We start from the raw sequence: 18,002 nt of genomic DNA, 5'->3' as shown, positions 1-18,002 counted from the left end.
CGAACATCGTAATCGTACTTTACTAGATATGGTGCGATCTATGATGTCTCTTACTGATTTACCGCTATCGTTTTGGGGTTATGCTTTAGAGACGGCCGCATTCACGTTAAATAGGGCACCATCGAAATCCGTTGAGATGACACCTTATGAACTATGGTTTGGCAAGAAACCAAAGTTGTCGTTTCTGAAAATTTGGGGCTGCGATGCTTATGTGAAAAAGCTTCAACCTGATAAGCTCGAACCCAAATCGGAGAAATGTGTCTTCATAGGATATCCAAAGGAAACTATTGGATACACCTTCTATCACAGATCCGAAGGCAAGACTTTTGTTGCTAAATTCAGAAACTTTCTGGAGAAGGAGTTTCTCTCGAAAGATGTGAGTGGGAGGAAAGTAGAACTTGATGAGGTAACTGTACCTGCTCCCTTATTGGAAAGTAGTACATCACAGACAATTGTTTCTGCGACACCTACACCAATTAGTGAGAAAGCTAATGATAATGATCATGAAACTTCAGGACAAGATATTACTGAACCTCGTAGATCAACCAGAGTGAGATCCGCGCCAGAGTGGTACGGTAATCCTGTTCTGGAAATCATGCTGCTAGATCATGATGAACCTACGAACTATGAAGAAGCGATGGTGAGCCCAGATTCCGCAAAATGGCTTGAAGCCCTGAAATCTGAGATGGGATCCATGTATGAGAACAAAGTATGGACTTTGGTTGACTTGCCCGATGATCGGCAAGCAATTGAGAATAAATGGATTTTCAAGAAGAAGACTGACGCTGACGGTAATATTACTGTCTACAAAGCTCGACTTGTCGCAAAAGGTTTTCGACAAGTTCAAGGGGTTGACTACGATGAGACCTTCTCACCCGTAGTGATGCTTAAGTCTGTCTGAATCATGTTAGCAATTGCCGCATTTTATGATTATGAAATTTGGCAGATGGATGTCAAAACTGCATTCCTGAATGGATTTCTGGAAGAAGAGTTGTATATGATGCAACCGGAAGGTTTTGTCGATCCAAAGGGAGCTAACAAAGTGTGCAAGCTCCAGCGATCCATTTATGGACTGGTGCAAGCCTCTCGGAGTTGGAATAAACACTTTGATAGTGTGATCAAAGCATTTGGTTTTATACAGACTTTCGGAGAAGCCTGTATTTACAAGAAAGTGAGTGGGAGCTCTGTAGCATTTCTGATATTATATGTAGATGACATATTAATGATTGGAAATGACATAGAATTTCTGGATAGCATAAAGGGATACTTGAATAAGAGTTTTTCAATGAAAGACCTCGGTGAAGCTGCTTACATATTAGTCATAAAGATCTATAGAGATAGATCAAGACGCTTAATTGGACTTTCACAAAGCACATACCTTGACAAGATTTTGAAGAAGTTCAAAATGGATCAAGCAAAGAAAGGGTTCTTGCCTGTGTTACAAGGTGTGAAGTTGAGTCAGACTCAATGCCCGACTACTGCAGAAGATAGAAAGAAAATGAAAGGTGTTCCCTATGCTTTAGCCATAGGCTCTATCATGTATGCAATGCTGTGTACCAGACCTGATGTGTGCCTTGCTATAAGTTTAGCAGGGAGGTACCAAAGTAATCCAGGAGTGGATCACTGGACAGCGGTCAAGAACATCCTGAAATACCTGAAAAGGACTAAGGATATGTTTCTCGTATATGGAGGTGACAAAGAGCTCATTGTAAACGGTTACGTTGATACAAGCTTTGACACTGATCTAGAGATTCTAAATCGTAAACCGGATACGTGTTTACATTAAACGGTGGAGCTGTCAGTTGGTGCAGTTCAAAACAAAGCGTCGCGGCGGGATCTACATGTGAAGCAGAGTACATAGCTGCTTCGGAAGCAGCAAACGAAGGAGTCTAGATGAAGGAGTTCATATCCGATCTAGGTGTCATACCTAGTGCATTGGGTCCAATGAAAATCTTTTGTGACAATACTGGTGCAATTGCCTTGGCAAAGGAATCCAGATTTCACAAGAGAACCAATCACATCAAGAGACGCTTCAATTCCATCCGGGATCTAGTCCAGGTGGGAGACATAGAGATTTGCAAGATACATACGGAGCTGAATGTAGCAGACCCATTGACTAAGCCTCTTCCACGAGCAAAACATGATCAGCACCAAAGCTCCATGGGTGTTAGAATCATTACTGTGTAATCTAGATTATTGACTCTAGTGCAAGTGGGAGACTGAAGGAAATATGCCCTAGAGGCAATAATAAAGTTATTATTTATTTCCTTATATCATGATAAAAGTTTATTATTCATGCTAGAATTGTATTAAACGGAAACATAATACATGTGTGAATACATAGACAAACAGAGTGTCACTAGTATGCCTCTACTTGACTAGCTCGTTAATCAAAGATGGTTATGTTTCCTAACCATTGACAAAGAGTTGTCATTTGATTAACGGGATCACATCATTAGTTGAATGATCTGATTGACATGACCCATTCCATTAGCTTAGCATACGATCGTTTAGTATGTTGCTATTGCTTTCTTCATGACTTATACATGTTCCTATGACTATGAGATTATGTAACTCCCGTGTGCCGGAGGAACACTTTGTGTGCTACCAAACGTCACAACGTAACTGGGTGATTATAAAGGTACTCTATAGGTGTCTCCAAAGGTACATGTTCGGTTGACGTATTTCGAGATTAGGATTTGTCACTCCGATCGTCGGAGAGGTATCTCTGGGCCCTCTCGGTAATGCACATCACTTAAGCCTTGCAAGCAATGCAACTAATGAGTTAGTTGCGAGATGATGTATTACAGAACGAGTAAAGAGACTTGCCGGTAACGAGATTGAACTAGGTATTGGATACCGACGATCGAATCTCGGGCAAGTAACATACCGATGACAAAGGGAACAACGTATGTTGTTATGCGGTCTGACCGATAAAGATCTTCGTAGAATATGTAGGAGCCAATATGGGCATCCAGGTCCCGCTATTGGTTATTGACCGGAGACATGTCTCGGTCATGTCTACATTGTTCTCGAACCCGTAGGGTCCGCACACTTAAGGTTTCGATGACAGTTATATTATGAGTTTATACGTTTTGATGTATCGAAGGTTGTTCGGAGTCCCGGATGTGATCACGGACATGACGAGGAGTCTCGAAATGGTCGAGACATAAAGATCGATATATTGGACGGCTATATTCGGACACCGGAAGTGTTCCGGGTGATTTCGGAGAAAACCGGAAAGCCGGAGGGTTACCGAAACCCCCCCGGGAGAAGTAATGGGCCATATGGGCCTTAGTGGAGAGAGAGAGGGGCAGCCAAAGGTGGGCCGTGCGCCTCCTCCCCCCTGGTACGAATTGGACCAGGAGAGGGGGGCGGCGCCCCCCTTTCCTTCTCCCTCCCCACTTCTTTCCCCCTCCTAGTAGGAGTCCTACTCCTACTAGGAGGAGGACTCCTCCTTGGCGCGCCATAGGGGCCGGCCGGCCTCCTCCTCTCTTGAACATTTATATACGGAGGCAGGGGCACCCCAGAAACACACAAGTTGATCCACGTGATCATATTCTTAGCCGTGTGCGGCGCCCCCTGCCACCATAGTCCTCGATAATATTGTAGCGGTGCTTAGGCGAAGCCCTGCGACAGTAGTACATCAAGATCGTCACCACGCCGTCGTGCTGACGGAACTCTTCCCCGACACTTTGCTGGACCGGAGTCCGGGGATCGTCATCGAGCTGAACGTGTGCTAAAACTCGGAGGTGCCGTAGTTTTCGTGCTTGATCAGTCGGGCCGTGAAGACGTACGACTACATCAACCGCGTTGTCATAATGCTTCCGCTGTCGATCTACAAGGGTACGTAGATCACACTCTCCCCTCTCGTTGCTATGCATCACCATGATCTTGCGTGTGCGTAGGAAATTTTTTGAAATTACTACGTTCCCCAACAGTGACAACTCACCCCCACTAAACAAGAATCTCGTCCCGAGATTCAAATTCTCATATATCTAGACATGAAAATTGAAGAGCAAATGAGTTGGCGCAACAAGCATTTGGCTACCATGTTGATCATGGTGTATTGCACATCTATCAATAGCCGATGCTCAATCTCACCGACATAGGTAAGGCTGAACCAAAGCCCACTGCTTCGGTCACTAATGAAATTCGTATGCAGGTGAAAGAAAGGATTAGGGGGAATTCATTCTTGATTGTCTGCAATGTCCCAGCGAAAGGGTGAACAATATGGTTCAGAGGATGACTTTGAAATACATATCTATGGAAATTTATCACCGGATTGTTAATGAAATTAAGAATGTTTCACCCAAGTTTGCATCAAGGATTCAAAAAAGTAATGGCCGATACATACTTATCATCCTAAGAAGATGCAGAATGGCCGATGGAGTGTTGACATCGTCCTTAGAACCAACATGATACAAGTTATTTTTTGGCATGCTAGCTATGCCGAAAAACAGGGGGGCATGTGTTGACGCTCAAAATTGGCACAGTCGTAAAGTTAGCTTAGGCTGCATCAAGACTAATTCAAACTTATGATTGGAGGTCACCTCTTAATGGCTCTTTTTAAGAAGATCGAGATGGATATGAAGATGGTTTAAAACGGAGCTCGAAAACAATAGTTGTGACAAGTTCAGAGATGCTCATGTTGACACCAGATTAAAGAATGACATGAAACTCAATTTAGATTGTCTCTAATGGAAAACATTTCAACACGAAAGTTGTGCGTCTCGTCGAAATGGTTGATTTTGGTATAAAAATCGTCTTAATCCGAGGTTGTATGCAACATGTGGGGGGAAAACAAGGTCAGAAACAAAAGCTACAGAGTCATTTCGGACCGACCGAGTTGATTTGATCGGTGAGACCGAGTTGGTCCAAAAATTTACCAAAGAGTTGGCAATATTCATTCGGTAGGGCCGAAGCAAACCAATCGGTGGGACCGAGTTGATTCGAGAAATTACAGAAGGATACAGAGAGTTGGCAACGTTCACTCGGTGGGACCGATTTGATCTGGGAAATTACCAAAGATTCCCGTCCGAGTTAGGTTAGGGTTTTTGATGTTTTGTATGGAATGTTTAGTCCTTTTCTTGTACGGGAAGTCCAGCCGCCTCATAAATAGATGAGAGGTTACAGCCGATTGAACAACACACAATCGATCAATTCATCTACCACTTTTAATCTTTTATCTTTTCTCCTTAGCCCTAGTTCTTCTTCTTCCTAGTTCTTTGTTCGTTCTTCTTGTTGCAGGGCGGTGAACCTCGAGGCCCTAGGGGCAGTCAGGCCGACCTTGGGCAGCCCATAGTCGCCGCGCGTCCAGACGGGGTCCCTCCCGGGCGCGTGGGGTTTCGGGTCTACCAAAGTGCCCACCGGATTGCTAGCGTAGTACCGCGCTTCTAGACAGGTCTCCTTCAACGTGAGCTGCGGTGCATCACCCCCGGCGTCGAGGGTACACGGTGACATGTTCGTGTGCGAACACTTACGAACTCATATACTTCATCAGTGAAGAATATGACATCAATTTCATCAGATCAATTTCATCAAGCAATAGAACGGATAAAGCAGTATGAGGACGTGAGAAATGAAAGTTCATTTCTTCAGGATTAGCTTGCGTCCTTTCAAGCATTTTGAGGTCTCCAGCAAATTCTTCAGACGTTTAAGTACGTCTGGAGACCTGATCCTGCATAAGAGATTAGTTCTTTTTCTTCACCACCCACATCTGAAGTGGTGGCAAAGAGTTCATCATTCTGTGAGATCCATAAGAGAAAGGTGACATAGAAACTAGTCCACTTCGTTTCACATAAGAGGAGTTAGGGTAAGCATATGAATAAGCAAAGAAATTCTTTAAGGACTTATGAACATAATGGTTAGAAGAATAAAACTTATATTCATAGCCCTTAGATCTTCCCTGCGAAACAGAAGTGTTAGCACGATGATGTTCATATGAGGATTCTGATCCTTTTGAGGAATTTGATCCACGTGAGGACTTGGATCCATATGAAGATTTTGATCTGGGGTTCCCATTCTTCACGGGTGGTGTCATGAGGACATTCACCTGAAGACTTTCAAGGCACCTTTTGGGAACCCAGATTTTCTTCATAGGGCAACCGTTCCTGCAGTTAGTGTCAACATATCTAGCAAATACTTCACCATTCTAATTTTTGAACAGCTTATAGTTTGAGTCAAATGACTCATCAGAAGAATGAGGAGATTCACATGTAAAGTCAGTTAGAGTAGATGGGTCTACTGAGGTCCCTTTGCAGCAACCCATGACGTTTTGGGGTACTGCTCAGGCTTCCAGTATGTTCCATCAGCATTGAGTTTCCTCTCAAAGGCAATACCCTCTTTCCTAGGGCTCCTGTTGATGATCTGCTTTTTAAGCACATCACAAAGAGCCTGATGCCCTTTTTCAGTCAAAGTTTTGGTGCGAACCATTTCTTCACCCAACATATCATCACTCTCATTAAGCATATTTTGAACCTTTTTCAAAACTCTTTGTTGTTTAGTGGAAAGGGAAGCAAGTTTGGTGTAGCTGGGTCCAAATTCATCACCTGATTCATCATCACTTGACTCAGACATGTAGCATTCAGTTACCTTGTCACTTTTTGCTACAAGGCATAGTGCAGAGGATGATGATTCTGACTCGAAAGTCATAGCCTTGCGCGATACCATAAAATCCTCAAACCAGGGATCACGGTCAGATCTATGACCTTCATAGACCTCAGAGAGTCGGTCCCAGATAAGCTTCACATGGCTGAGATGCATAATGTTCCTGAACTGATTTTGAGACAGACAAGAGCAGATGATGTCCTTCCCCGTGAGGTTGAGAAGTGTGTACTTGCGAATGTTGTCAGCCTCCGCCATCTTGCACAGATCGGTAAGACCAATCTCAATGATGGACCACAACTCGTTGTTCATCGCCATGAGTCGCTTCTTTATCATGGCCTTGCACTTGGGATAATCATGACCGACAAAGATGGGCATGACACAGTCTTCATTCCTGCGGTCGACATAACTAAAACTCCAGGCGGTTAAACCAAAATCACACAGAACAAAGGAGTACCTTACTCTGATACCAATTGAAAGTGCGTTAAGTCGACTAGAGGGGGGGTGAATAGGCGATTTTTATGAATTCTTCACTGAGGAATTTCAGGGTGAGCAAATTCCTTAGTGAAGAACTACTTGCAGCGGAATAAGTACTCAGATGCAGTCATAACATAACATAAGCATAGACATCATGATGAAATGAAAACAAACACAGAGTACAGAAAGCGTAAGCACATGATAAACATGATGAAGACAAACAGACTGAAGAAATTGGACTGAAGAAATTGATGTCTTCAGTCGAAGTCTTCAAACAGATATGAACAAGCACACAACACAGTAATGATGAAATGGAAGGGTTCAGGAAATAGAACCAGTAGGCTTGATGAAGACAGTGATTTGGTAGACCAGTTCCAACTGCTGTGACAGTTGTACGTCTGGTTGGAGCGGCTAGGTATTTAAACCTGAGGACACATAGTCCCGGACACACAGTTCTCACCGTATTCTCCTTGAGCTAAGGTCACACAGACCTCGCCCAATCACTCGTGGTAAGTTTTCAGGTGACTTTCAAACCTTCACAAACTCGGTCACTCAGCGATCCACAATTTCCTCTTGGATGCTCTAGACCATGACGCCTAACCGTCTGGAAGATGCATAGTCTTAAAAGGTAACAAGCATCGGATCCACACAGGAGCAATTTCTTCAGTGATGCTCAATCACTTTGGGTTTGTAGGTGTTTGGGTTTGGGTTTTCCTCACTTGATGATTTTCGCTCAAAGTCCTTGGAGGATGGGATGCTCTCAATGACAAGTGTTAGTTTCTCTCAGAGCAGCCAACCAGCTAGTGGTTGTAGGGGGCGGCTATTTATAGCCTAGGGAACAGTCCGACATGATAAGACATAAATGCCCTTTGATGATATGACCGTTAGGTGGGTAGATATTTTGGGACAGCTAGCGCAAAGCACAGCAACGGTCGGAAAATTGACTATATAATTTCTCAGGGCTATCATGATCCTCACTTGTAGGCAATCCGCACTGGCAAATTCCTAACGCCTTAGTCAGAACAAATTCCTCAGAGACCAGAAGAACTTCGTCTCTGTCACTGAAGAAATTGACTGAACTACATGAGATTTCCAATGGCTTCACTCGAAAGGATTGGTAGGTGTAGGATTTTGAGATTAGCATCACTTGAAAACTTTTCCTTAGTTTTTCCTCGACCCCCTTTAACAGTACGGTGTTTCCTATGACTCAAGAAAGAGAAAATGAAACTACGAAAACAAAAGTCTTCACGCTTCATGTTCCTCACATGAAATCCAAGTCTTCACGATCACACCAATTTCTTCCCTTTCAAAGTCTTTAGAAATCCAAAGTCTTCAGTTGAAGACATTCAGTTTTAGGGGTCGATTGTCTCTGTAAATATCAAACTCCTCATAGACTTATAGACCTGCGTACACTCACAAATGCATCAATCCCTTAACCTATAAGTATTCAATACACCAAAATCACTAAGGGGCACTATATGCACTTACAAATAGTCTGAGCCGAGGATTCGAATCTAGGGTTCCTCTCAGAGCACTTGGGTAAGGAGACACAAGTTGCTGCAACGACACCCTCAACATGGTCATGAAAATGCTAGTGGGCGCCGCTTCGCTGCAGCCAACCTAGATTTCATTTGGAACCCTGTTTACCCGACCCATGGTTGATTGGTCCACCTGGCACCCCTCGATGTTTTATGCTCTGCCAGACGGTGCCCAATGGTAGCCCACCAACTCTAGAGCCCGCAACCTACAGATCTGGGAATTAGATCTAGAATCTCGCAAAGACTGGAGTCACACTGTTAGGTTCTGCGAGAGGTGGTGGAGGAGAATAGGGGGCTCGTGGCTGCTGCGAGGGATGGTTTTCCCACATGTTGCCCATGGGAGCGCGCGCGGAGGTCGGGAGGAAACACCGTGTGGGAAGCAAATCTCTTAGCTATATGTTCTAGTGTAAACTTTAGTGACCCCACAAAATTAGGAGCATGCACATATTTATTCTTAGATATAATACTAAGAGATAACTACTTCGCGTTAAAAAAAAGGAGATAACTAGTTCAATAAAAACATACTAAATGGTAACCTATCTATTAAAAAATGACCCATTGTATAACTTATTCCTTTAATCTATATCTATACCAATATAAAAAGACCCAAAGGGGCAAATCCAATTAATCTCGGCCATCAAATCATGTCAATCTAATGACCTAGACTGCTTCAATATCGAGCGCTCAACACATTTACCGTGCAGTTAATTTCATACCAAATATAGTGCTAATCACATAATAATACGCAAATAATATACTACTTAATATCCGCGTGCACTTAATATATTTTAATTACACATTGACTAGTTTCTCTAAACGTAAATACATGCATGTCATAAGAAAGCAAGGAGGAGAATGATCATCCAAAAGCGGAAATCCTATTTGTCACCGAATTGAGAACTACTCCCTCCGTCCCATAATATAGGACCGAGGGAGTACCTTTGTGCCAGCCATGGGCAGTTCAAAAAGGCCGGCCAACCCATGGCTTTTTGACCGGCTTCAAATTTGTAGAGGAATACAACAAATGATACGTATCGCCACAGCGCGAACGGTAAAGAATGCTTGTGCATGATGTGGTTCGTGGCCCAGTAGCACCAGGAGACTGGGCGGATTTCTTTCCGGGTCAGGTAATGATGTGGTTTCTCTTTCAATTTTTGTTCCCTTAATTTTGTATGTCCAGTTTTTTTTATTTACACTTTTCTTGCAATTTCGTTTTTCGTCTTTCTGTTTTTTTTTCACAATTTACGCTTTTATTTTTCTTCTCCATTTTCATATTTTCTTTTCCAGTTTCCTTCCATGGATTTTTCAATTTTTTTCTAGTTTCCATCGTGTTTTATCCTTTTTCTTTTCTTTTTATTTTTATTTCAATTTATTAATATTAATATATATTACAATTATAAATATATGATAAATAGTTTTTAGTTATGCGATGATGCTTTTATAAATATAGGAATACATATTGTTTCTCATAGTTTTTCATAGTACAATGAATATTATTATTGATGTAATATTTTCTTATTGCATGAACTTTTGAAAAATATGCGAACAACATTTTTAATGCAAAGAATTGTTTCTCAAAATTAGAGAATATTGAACTGACACTATTTTTAAATAAGGAAAACTTAATGTTTATTTTTTACATATATTAAAAAACTAGTTAGATGTATAACTTTGTTGATTTCAATGAGCATTTTTTTAATTGCACGGATGATTATGCAAAATGTGTGAATATTTTTTAACCTAGAAATATTTTAAATAAGTGGCTCGTATTTGTATGTCAGGCACTCGTATAATCATTTGAAATATGAAAAAAAATCAAAAGAATTAAAACAAAAAAATAAAGTGAAAAAAATCTAACTTTTTTGAGGGATAAATAATAATAAAATAGCAGGGTTAGACCCCAGTAGGGACGCTGTGGGCGAGAAGTGACTATTTCCTTTTTTGAGAATGCGAGAAGTGAGTATTAGGGGTAGGGTGCGAGCAAGGCTGCAATAAAATGAGCCACACGAAGAGATGGGCCCAGGCCCAATGATTGAACATCCTATGTCGCTTTAACGTTGGGAAACTCAGTTCCGTGTTTTTATAACTGTTATCCTATTTTCATGTGTTTTGATTTTATTATTTATATCATATTTTTTATATTTTCGGCGAAATATGTAAAACCTTTACAAATTACATGAAGATATATTCCAACACATCTGAACAATTTTGTAAATTATACGGAAAAAGTTTTATGCTCCAATTTTTTTAATATGAGATGAACACTTTAAAAATAAATTAACATTTACTCTTGTTTATATTATGAAGTATTTTTAAACTATGTTTAAAATTTATTATCTTAATTGTTTTCATATTTCCATAAGAAAATATAAAGTATGGGTTGTGTGGCCGGCCCATTATGCTTCCTGCTTCTAAGACGCTATGGTTTGTTTTATTTCGCAAAAAAATAGGTAGTCTATAACCCAAAACCTCCGACGTGGATCGGCGTTGCGCCGCCGCTGGTCGCCGCGGTCGCTCCCTTGCCGGCGCACGCTGCAGCGTGCGTGCGGCTGCCGGCGTGACCCGCGCAGAGAAGAGCCTGGCCTCTCGCCGCGGCGTCTTCTGGCGCGTGGATCTCCGACCAACCGTTGCGGACCCGCTCGGCATTGGCGGCGGCGAGCGAGGGGCCACGGAAGCGATGTGCAAACCCTCGGCTCGCCAGCGGAGGGAGAGTAGTACGTACGCGCAGTTGGGCGGTGGTTGCCGGCGAGGTTGCGCGCACGTGAAGGAAAAGCACGGCGCTACTTGATTGAGTGGATACAATCTACGGAGCGGACCAAGTAAGTATGCGCCTTCCGCTTCCACGATTTAATCTGCTTGCTATGAATTGGCATATATAAACATCACAATGTTTAGACTGGTATATGCATTCGGATTGTGAAATTTTAGGGGTTGTAGTTAGAGCCCAAATCGTGTGTATTCAGTTTTGGGGGAAAATTACAGTCAACAAGTCATTGGTAGCTGTCTGCCTCCGATGCCTTTTAGCAGTTGGAACACAACACTCATCAGAATTAGGACGCTGGCATGTGGATGCTCTTGACTCTAGGTCATGCATACATGGAATATGTTCTACTACAATGCAAAATTTCGCTGCGCTTGTTCAATTTCTCAATGTACTCTAGTACAGGCCATCTTCTCACAGTGTTGGAAATTAATGTAGGTTCTTTGATTCACATAGCATATCTGCTCAAAGAGCTGGCGATTTTTGTAGGATTTTTGAATTCACAAGGCTGATCTCCTCAGATTTGTTAGAACTTGAACTTTGTACATCCATATTGTGAGCTGAACTTTCACTGTAATGAAAGATATGCGTGTAGGTCAAGTTATTGCATAATCATTGTTGCACAGAAAAACAAAGGAACAAAAAATATGGGAGAATATCTTACAGCAATCCTGAGAAGTTTTGCTTTGGTGGCATGTCCATGTCATCTGAGCTTCTGTCGAACATTTCTAGAACTTTGGTTATGGTAGGGCGATATGCAGGCAATATTTGTACGCACCACAAGCCAATTAAGGTCATCTTTCTTGCAATTTTCTCAATTTCTGATGTGACTTCACATGCTTGTAATCCATCATCTTGCGCAAAGTGGTCGTAAATCCAGTCTGGAAAATACTTTTCGCTGGATTTTGCATCAATTGATTTTACATTTCTCCTGCCTCCAACCATCTCCAGCAGCATCATTCCGTAACTATAAACATCTGACTTTTCTGAGACCACTCCAAAGCTTCGAGAGTGAACTTCTGGAGCGATGAACCCAATTGTTCCTCTAGCTCCAGTCATTGAAAGCTTGCTTTCCTTTGTATGACACAATTTAGCTAGACCAAAATCAGCAATCTTTGGGTTAAAATCCTTGTCTAGAAGGATATTTTGGGGCTTAATGTCAAAATGGACGATGCGTATATTACAGCCATGATGCAAGTACTCGAGGCCACGAGCAATCCCCACTGCTATCGCATAGAGCCTCTCCCATCCTAAAATTCTTTGGGGTTCTCTGAGTAAATGAACTTATCCAAGGAACCGTTGGGCATGTACTCATATATAAGAGCTCGTTTTGATCCCTCCAGACAAAATCCAAATAAGCTAACAATATTAACATGAGAGGTCCTCCGAATGCTCATAACCTGATTCACAAACTCGTCCCCATTTCCTTTGCAGTCATGCAAGAATTTCACAGCAACCAGACGATCATCGTGTAGCCTTCCTTTGGAAACCTCACCATAACCACCTTTCCCAAGCTGATTGTTGCGAGAAGATGTTATCTTCATTACCTCCGAATACATGTATCTTTTTGGAGCTAGGGATCCATATGATACTATCATGGCCTCGTAATTCTTTTCAGTGTTGCTGCTAGTCTTCTTGCAAAGGAGAAACCATAGTCTTTTCCCCTTTCTATGCCATAACAGGACATAAATACATGTAAAGAGCAAGACTCCAGCTGCTGATGTCATAGCTGAGATTGAAGCAGATCGATGTTACTTTCTTTTCTAAACCAGGACTTATAATACAGTCATTTGGTTTCCAATACCATCAATAATTTAAATTTCTCAAGTGAGAGTTGCTTGATTCAATTTTTTATTGTAGAATCAATTCGCAGTGATTACAGATATGACTATTTTATGCTACTATTTCAACATAGAAATCACTGTAGTGGACTACCAATATTTAAATCATTACATTTGAGAAAATGGCAAAAGTTTGAGCATACCTATTAGCATACTCATCTTACTAGTCCCCTTGCTACCTGGAACATAACACATATAACATTTATGAGTAAAAGCAATGTTGTCCAACAGTACTACATTGGTTATTTTTCAAAGGAAAAAGAATATCATTAACTAAAAAACAGAGTAAACTGGACAGAACACCAGCTATACTAGTAGGAGATAAAAGGAAACCATTTACAGCTAGTTGGTACGCGCATGTTGTGTTCATTTTTCTTGGAAATTCCCTCAACTTACTGTGTCAAAATCAAAGAGTACTATTACATATGTAAACCCTGCCCACAGATGATGGACAAAGCGGTTAAGTGACCAGTGAGTTTCGACTAAAGTGGTTAAGTGATCGGGTCACACAGAAGACAGAACTCACCAGTAATAAGTCTATGTAGCAGTACTAAATTAGATTATTTTTTAAACGTGGGTTTGAACTACCTGGCATGGCTGTTGTATATGAGTTAAAACTCTTTTGAGGTAGTAGTAGTACTGGCATCTATATATGACGTAAAAACGAGGTGAATTAATTACCTTTTTCTGCAGGGGTGATGAATTGATCACCGCAGATTAAGGGGCCGTCAGACAATCCGCTGGGACATTGGCAATCGAAGATGTCGTAGGTGGGGTTGATCCGGCAAAGCCCACCGGTGTCCCTGCACGCTGTGCACTCGCCGGTCGTGTACTCGAGACGAAACCCGCCCTCCATCAGCCTGTGGTAGTTCGCCCCGGTCGCCCCCGGGTACCCCAGCACCGGCACCATCAACACCGAGCAGTTTCCCGGCACCGGCGGCCATTTGTCGTCGGGCTTGTAACCCCCGGCAAGCCACGCGAACGAGTTGCTGTCGCAGTTCAAGGGCGCCCACGTAGGTGGCTGCTGCGCCGGCTGCAGGTCGCGGCAGTCGTAGAGGAAGAAGAGCTCCCGGTTGGCGGCGCTGATGCTGAAGGGCGCGAGGCCGAGGTCGGAGGAGACGTTGACTTGGAGCTTGAAGTCGCACGTGCTGTCTGAGAGCTCGACGTTGGTGACCCGGAACGAGCTATCCTGGTAGGAGATTGTCGAGGATCTTGTACGTCCGTATGTTGTCGTTGAGGGAGGCCGTGCCGTTGACGTCGCACCTGACCTGGAAGGCCCGGTAGCCGCACTCCGGCGGGTGCGTGCCGCCGAGCCAGAACGGGTACTCGATGCGCAGCCCCCCGCACGTCGCCGGCTCGCAGGAGGTGGTGTTTCGGGCGTGGGTAGTGAGGACGGCACTTAGCAGCACTGTGGCTGCGCAGAGCACGGCAGCGGCCACCGGGACACGAAACGGATGCATCGGTCGATGCTGATACAACAGAATGGAAGATTGAAGAGGCTAACGGCTTCCGAAGGCGGAGAGAGGCAGGGCCGGCCCTGAGGAGGGGCAGCGGGGGCGGCCGCCCCGGGCCCCCAAGATGCAGGGGCCCCTCCTCAGGTTCACACTAGCCCATGGCCCAGGTATTCAGTAGGATAGTCAAGGCCAAGTTCTGGGAAACAGTGGGCATTTCCAGGTAGACACGGTGCGCGCGTAGACGCTCTGCTCAAAAGGAAAGAAATACGGCATGCAGATTGCCCACGATCTCAGGACGCCACGAGCCCAGGATATCGCCCTGCCTTCTTTTCCTTCCATGGCTATGATCCCTAATTCTACCTGGCCCCGTCGCTCCAATTACGAATCGCGAGCGGCAGCCGCAACGCGACGACGCCTACGAACGCCGATCTCCAACCGCTGGATGTACATGCGTGCTGGCTAGACTACATCGCCGAGCACATCCTGCTAGTTGCCAGTCTACTCCATATCGGTTCATCGCCAAAAGCCCGATCACCGACCGACCGATGCCAATCCGAGGTATACTACTGTTTTGAAATTCAACCACTTCCGAGTATACATGCTGGTTATCGCACAAAAAAATAAAACCACTTATGCTAGACATAATTAATTAGACCAATTATGGAGTGACTATCTTTCAGTTTATAGTACCTGTAGATTTTTAAAGCTGAAGGTTTCAGATTTGATTGAGATATTTTCATATGTCCCACAAAAAAAGGATATACTTTCGTATGATTTTTGTAGAACATTGCTACACATTTATTTTCATTTGATTTGAGTTTAGAGCTCTTACAAATTTTCATTATGTTTATTATATTCGTGCTCACGCACATCATTACAAATTCAATTTCTTTGGATTATTATGAAATTAAGAAAGCCATGGTGTTAAATATTTTCGTGCATTCTACTAGAATCCATCCTTTCAAAAGAAAAAAAAGAAAAATCATACTTCTTTTAGAAATTTACTTATGAATTAATGTGGTGATGTGATCGTATATAATTCTATACGTGCAAAGTATGTACCTCTATTAGCATTGAGGGGCCTGCATTTTAGTTTCGCCCCGGGCCCCTAAATTCTCAGGACCGGCCCTGGAGAGAGGGAGGCCTGCAGCGAAGACCGGCAGTTAATGATGATGAAAATTGAGACGAAGATTGAAGAAGTATGCATGATTGCCGGATGTGTTGACTGTTCGTCGTCACGGAGGTGTTCACTGAAATGGACATCACAGCGGCACTCGCCGGGGGTGTGGGTGCTCAGGGCCCGATTGCCAGTGACCGGAGGAAGGTCCTTTTGGTTTGAACGCCTCCTTGCATACTGCTGGGTGAAAACAACACCAACCATTCCTCATGCTCCATTCTTTTCTTTGGTCGTTACTATACTAACGGCCTGAAACGGGTCCATCTACTTGGTCAAAGTATCGTTGTCGTCCACTCGTCAATTTTCCGGTTCCGGTGACATCAAAATCTTTGATTAGTCTATCTATCTATTCTTGCGATGTGTCAACTGCCGTGGACTAAAGCCTGACGGAGTGCCGCCTATTCCACTCCACGCTCTACCCAACCAGATAATCGCTCAACCAAGACAACAATCGCATTTCTAACTGCAGTTTATCTCCATGTTCTGGAAATTGGCTATGTATTTCAAGTTTTCATCAGCTAGTAGCTCTTCCTAGTGTAATTTTGAGTATTAGAATTATGTAAACTAATTTGGAGGCTTACCGGCACATGTCGACCCGAGCAACTTGCCGTCGGGGCAGAGACATGCGAACTCCCCGGCGGCATTGCTGTACCTGCACTGCACTGCCCCCCGCTCGCAACGCAGGCATCGCAGTCCCCTATGCCGGTGCCCTCCCAATCCAGAAGGAACCCTGTCTTCAGGAGACGGCCGTAGTCGGCCGCCGTTGAGAACGCCGCCTCTAACCCGAGCACCAGCAGGTACGTGTACGTGCAGTTCCCAGTCGGGATCGCTGGTGGCGTGTCCCGGTCGTAGCTCCCGCTGAGGTATGCGTAGATGTTCCTGCCACAGCCGGGCACGCCGGTGGCGTTCACCTAGTCGCGCCCTCGTGGTTCCATCCCGTTGCAGTTGGAGAGGAAGCACAGGGCCTGATTGCTGCTGCTGATACTGAACGGGGCGAGAGCTAAGGTGGGCGAGACATTGAAATCGGCGCGGCACATGTCGTCGGTGCCTGAGGCGACCCTGTTGTGGACGACGACCAATGAGTTGGTGGGGTGGCGGATGCTGAGTACGTGGATTGGGGAGCCGCTCATGGCCGTGGTGTTGCCGCTCATGCACCAGAGCTCGAAGTCCGGGTGGCCGCAGGCGGCCTCCGGCACGGAGCGCCTGGGCGCGCCGAGCCAGAACGGGTACTCGATGGTGAAGTTCCCGCATGGCACAGGCTCACACATGGCTTGCGCGCGTTGATGGAAGAGGAGCAGTGAAACCAAGATGGAGAGCAGTGAGGTTTGATACATGCCAGCAGTCTGAATCGAGTAGGCTGGTCTGCTAACGGGGAAGGATGGCGCAAACTCAATAGATAATATGGAAGGACGAAGATGACGTCCCCCTCCTCCCGCTCCGGCGACGCGCCCCGCACGCATGTCACTGGAGAAACCCTAGCACCGGCAGCGGGCCTCCCCTCCTCCTCTCCCTAGTTGTACTTGTGCCGCAGCTTCGAAGGAGAAGGTTGCAGTCGACCTGCACCTCGTCATCCTTGCGAATAGGGATGGACCGGATGTTGTATTTGTGCCGCGGCTCCGAAGGAGAAGGTTGCAGTCGACCTGCACCTCGTCATCCTTGCGGATAGGGATATGTTTCAAACTTAGGCGAGTGATGGACTGTAGCTAAGCCTCCTAGAACTTAGACGAGTGCTGGACTGCAGCTAAGCCCCCAAGTGGGAGGGTTGCTCTGCACTCGGTAGGATTTTTTCAAACTTAGACGAGTACTGGACTGCAGCTAAGTCTCCTAGTGGGAGGACTTAGGCGAGTGCTGGACTGCAGCTAAGCCCCCGAGTGGGAGGGTCGCTCTCCACTCGGTAGGATTTTTTCAAACTTAGGCTAGTACCGGACTGCAGCTAAGCCTTCTAGTGAGAGAACTTAGGCGGGTGTTGGACTGCAGCTAAGCCCCCGAGTGGGAGGATTGTTCTCCACTCGGTAGGATTTTTTCAAACTTAGGCGAGTACCGGACTGTAACTAAGTCTGCTAGTGAGAGAACTTAGGCGAGTGCTGGACTGTAGCTAAGCCCCCGAGTGGGAGGATTGCTCTTCACTCGGTAGGATTTTTTCAAACC

The 18,002-nt window shown here is 44.5% G+C and overlaps 1 pseudogene; it reads right to left on the bottom strand.

Annotated features, from left to right (window-relative positions):
* Positions 1–11,579: 11,579 nt before the first annotated feature.
* Positions 11,580–17,247, bottom strand: LOC119271809 (annotated as a pseudogene).
* Positions 17,248–18,002: the final 755 nt, after the last annotated feature.

Source organism: Triticum dicoccoides, chromosome 3A, assembly GCF_002162155.2.
Source record: "Triticum dicoccoides isolate Atlit2015 ecotype Zavitan chromosome 3A, WEW_v2.0, whole genome shotgun sequence".
Taxonomy (NCBI): Eukaryota; Viridiplantae; Streptophyta; class Magnoliopsida; order Poales; family Poaceae; genus Triticum; species Triticum dicoccoides.
The sequence above is the reverse complement of the archived record's forward strand: the minus strand, read 5'-3'. Positions and strand labels throughout refer to the sequence as shown.